The sequence below is a fragment of the Babylonia areolata genome, chromosome 25 (assembly GCF_041734735.1).
Source record: "Babylonia areolata isolate BAREFJ2019XMU chromosome 25, ASM4173473v1, whole genome shotgun sequence".
NCBI classification, from domain to species: Eukaryota; Metazoa; Mollusca; class Gastropoda; order Neogastropoda; family Buccinidae; genus Babylonia; species Babylonia areolata.
Window position 1 is genome coordinate 25857213 of NC_134900.1, and position 5266 is coordinate 25862478.

Below are 5266 nucleotides of genomic sequence, written 5' to 3' on the forward strand. Positions count from 1 at the left end.
GTGTGCATTTGCTCTTGCAAGTGTTTAAGCAGGGCTTCTTATGATGTACAAATATGTCCCTGATGTTTTGAAGGGGAAAGGACATGCAGCTTGTTCATCAGACAGATCCCTGGGACAATAAACATTTCTGGAACAAGCGCACACACATGAAAAGAGTGACAGAGGCAGAGGCGTACCTTCTGGTTATTATAATTTTGGTTTGTGGCCCAAGAAGTGGTAAAGGGAAACTGCTTCTTTGGAGCAGACAATCCTTGCGTTGGACTGAAGCTCCTGTGGGTTTGTTCCTGTGTACCTTTTATTTTACCTGTGTGCTAGCTGAATCAGATGCATCAACAGCATTGCCTTGAAGCTGTGTACGTTGTGAATGGAGAGAGATACTTCTCTTAATTATTTAATCCTGTGTAAGAGTGTTTATGAAATTCATGAATGGAAGCAAGGGTGCAGGAGTGTATGAAGTTCTATTTAACATATATTCTCCACATTATGAAAGATACCAGCATGAAAATCAGGTGGTAACTGTTGGACTTAGGTCCTTGGCTGTTTGAGGTTCTTGGTTCAAATCTCAGGGCAGAGCATTTTCCTGTCTTCCTGCTGAACACAATGCAGACCTGTTCATTGCTGCCTTCAGTCCCTGTGTGTATGTATGTACATGCAGAATGTCAATGAAGCATTTTGAAGATCTTGCATGCTATGACAGCCTTTGGTAGATTATGGAAATGTGAATGTACTTTGCATGCATCTACCCCAAATAATGGAGCAAGGCTGCCTGAATGGAGGGGTAAAAACAGTAATATATGCAAAAATTTCACTTGTTGGCACACATGAATGTAAGATACTGCTCACAAATGAAAGAAAAAAGAAAACACACACAATGCACTCGCACAAAGGTGCACACACACACACACACACACACACACATTGAGATGATAATTTTCTAATTAAAGACAATTCAAGCTGTGACAGTATATTTGTGAGGAAATATCTGAGCATAATTTTCTCAAAACAGTTTAAAAAAAAAAAAAAAGAAGTTGGAGACAGGACAAAAATAGTCATTTTAGAGGATAATAGGTAAACACTAATATGCATTTTGAGATCCAGTCTTTGCCCTTTGATGAGACTACACTACTGTAAACAATTCATACCAAGGTACTGAACAATGCCATCTAAATACAAATCGTTTATAGTTTTTCTCACAATGCAAATTCACGACAGAGAGAGGTGAGTGATATAGTTTAGGGCTGTAACCAGAAATCAGAATGATTGTGCTTTTTGTTTGTTTGTTTATGTATATTTATGTTAGCATTATTATTGTTCGTGTTGTTATTCTATTTTCTTCTTTTCTTTTATATATTTATCACAGTTTTTATTTCTTTTTCTTTTTTCTTTTTTTTTTCTAATTCAGTTGCTTAGCAGTAGCAGTATTAGTGGTGGTAGACTATTATTATTGTTACTATTATCCTTATTGTCTTTTTTTCGTTTTTATAATAATAATTATTATTATCATTATTTTGTTGCTGAATCGCGCGCGTGCGTGTGTGGTCGGGAGAAAGATCGGGAAGGATAATAATGCATGTCCGTGCAAATAAGGGAGGCTATTGAAAAAAAATGCCACAGCGACGCTAGCTTGGTTTCCTCCCTTACGTTGAAATGGGTGTCGTGGAGGGGGGGGGGGGTGGCTATGTCCCTATTCACCATGACTTCGGATACGGTTTTCTTTCTCTCGTTTTTCTTTCTTTTTCTTTCATTCTTCAACCTGTTTATTTCTTTTCAATTTTTTTCTTTACTTTTTCCTCTTCTCTACCGGACCTACAGCTCTCTCGAGATCTGTCAATTATTCTTTTCTTTCTCTCCTCGTCGTCATTCATCTTCTCTTCTTCTTTTTCTTCTGGTTTGTCTCTCTAACCCTCTCTTTCTTCTTCCCTTTCTTTGTACTGAGCTAAGGCGCGGATTCAGTGCATGCAAGTTTTCAGTGAATGCAAGTTTTGAGCACAGTCTGTTTTTTTCTCAGTCAAGGCCTGACCAAGCGCGTTTGGTTAAGCTGCTGGCCAGGCATCTGCTTAGCGTATATGGATTTGTCCGAACGCAGTGACGCCTCCTTGAGCTGATACTGATACAGTTCATGAAGATATCTTTTTTTTTCTTCTTTTTTTTTTCTTTTTTTTTTTTTGTTTTTTTTCACTTTCAGGTGTCGGCGTGGCTCAATTGGTTGAGCGCCATGTTCGCAATCAGAAAGTTGTGGTTTCGAATCCTGGACGCCCCAAATGTGAAAAGTAGTAAACATGCACGCCCGAAACCAAAACAATTGGTGAATAAATGGAGACTCAGACTGACAGACACATGGAAAGATGGAGACATGGGGAACATACACGAGAGACACATGGAAAGATGGAGACGTGCGGGGACAGACTGACAGACACAGGGATAGATGGAGACATGGGGGACAGACTGACAGACACGGGGAAAGATGGAGACATGGGGGACAGACTGACAGACACAGGGATAGATGGAGACATGGGGGACAGACTGACAGACACGGGGAAAGATGGAGACATGGGGGACAGACTGACAGACACAGGGATAGATGGAGACATGGGGGACAGACTGACAGACACAGGGATAGATGGAGACATGGGGGACAGACTGACAGACACAGGGATAGATGGAGACATGGGGGACAGACTGACAGACACAGGGAAAGATGGAGACATGGGGGGACAGACTGACAGACACAGGGAAAGACGGACACAGGGGGGGACAGACTGACAGACACAGGGAAAGATGGAGACATGGGGGACAGACTGACAGACACAGGGAAAGATGGAGACATGGGGGACAGACTGACAGACACAGGGAAAGATTGAGACATGGGGGGACAGACTGACAGACACAGGGAAAGATGGAGACATGGGGGACAGACTGACAGACACAGGGATAGATGGAGACATGGGGGACAGACTGACAGACACAGGGATAGATGGAGACATGGGGGACAGACTGACAGACACATGGGAAGATGGAGACATGGGGGACAGACTGACAGACACAGGGAAAGATTGAGACATGGGGGGACAGACTGACAGACACAGAGAGAGACGGACACAGGGGGGGACAGACTGACAGACACAGGGAAAGATGGAGACATGGGGGACAGACTGACAGACACAGGGAAAGATGGAGACATGGGGGACAGACTGACAGACACAGGGATAGATGGAGACATGGGGGACAGACTGACAGACACAGGGAAAGATGGAGACATGGGGGGACAGACTGACAGACACAGGGAAAGATGGAGACATGGGGGACAGACTGACAGACACAGGGAAAGATTGAGACATGGGGGGACAGACTGACAGACACAGGGATAGATGGAGACAGGGGGGACAGACTGACAGACACAGGGATAGATGGAGACATGGGGGACAGACTGACAGACACAGGGAAAGATGGAGACATGGGGGACAGACTGACAGACACATGGAAAGATGGAGACATGGGGGACAGACTGACAGACACAGGGATAGATGGAGACATGGGGGACAGACTGACAGACACAGGGATAGATGGAGACATGGTGGACAGACTGACGGACACAGGGATAGACGGACACAGCGGAGACAGACTGACAGACACAGTGATAGATGGAGACTTGGGGGACAGACTGACAGACACATGGATAGATGGAGACATGGGAGACAGACTGACAGACACATGGGAAGATGGAGACGTGCGGGGACAGACTGACAGACACAGGGAAATATGGAGACAGGAGGGACAGACTGACAGACACAGGGAAATATGGAGACAGGAGGGACAGACTGACAGACACAGGGAAAGATGGAGACATGGGGGACAGACTGACAGACACAGGGATAGATGGAGACATGGGGGACAGACTGACAGACACATGGGAAGATGGAGACATGGGGGACAGACTGACAGACACAGGGATAGATGGAGACATGGGGGGGACAGACTGACGGACACATGGAACGATGGAGACATGGGGGACAGACTGACAGACACAGGGATAGATGGAGACATGGGGGACAGACTGACAGACACAGGGATAGATGGAGACATGGGGGGACAGACTGACAGACACAGGGATAGATGGAGACATGGGGGGACAGACTGACAAACAATTGAACGATGGAGACATGGGGGACAGACTGACGGACACATGGAAAGATGGAGACATGGGGGACAGACTGACGGACACATGGAAAGATGGAGACATGGGGGACAGACTGACAGACACATGGAACGATGGAGACATGGGGGACAGACTGACAGACATATGGAAAGATGGAGACATGGGGGACAGACTGACAGACACATGGATAGATGGAGACATGGGGGACAGACTGACAGACACAGGGAAAGATGGAGACATGGGGGACAGACTGACAGACACATGGATAGATGGAGACATGGGGGACAGACTGACAGACACAGGGATAGATGGAGACATGGGGAACAGTCTGACAGACACAGGGATAGATGGAGACATGGGGGGACAGACTGACAAACAATTGAACGATGGAGACATGGGGAACAGTCTGACAGACACAGGGATAGATGGAGACATGGGGGACAGACTGACAGACACAGGGAAAGATGGAGACATGGGGGACAGACTGACAGACACATGGAAAGATGGAGACATGGTGGACAGACTGACAGACACATAGAAAGATGGAGACATGGGGGACAGACTGACAGACACATGGAAAGATGGAGACATGGGGGACAGACTGACAGACACATGGAAAGATGGACACAGGGGGAACAGACTGACAGACACAGGGATAGATGGAGACGTGCGGGGACAGACTGACAGACACAGGGATAGATGGAGACATGGGGGACAGACTGACAGACACATGGAAAGATGGAGACATGGGGGACAGACTGACAGACACATGGAAAGATGGAGACATGGTGGACAGACTGACAGACACATGGAAAGATGGAGACATGGGGGACAGACTGACAGACACATGGAAAGATGGAGACATGGGGGACAGACTGACAGACACATGGAAAGATGGAGACATGGGGGACAGACTGACAGACACATGGAAAGATGGAGACATGGGGGACAGACTGACAGACACGGGGAAAGATGGAGACATGGGGGACAGACTGACAGACACAGGGAAAGATGGAGACATGGGGGACAGACTGACAGACACAGGGAAAGATGGAGACATGGGGGACAGACTGACAGACACAGGGATAGATGGAGACATGGGGGACAGAC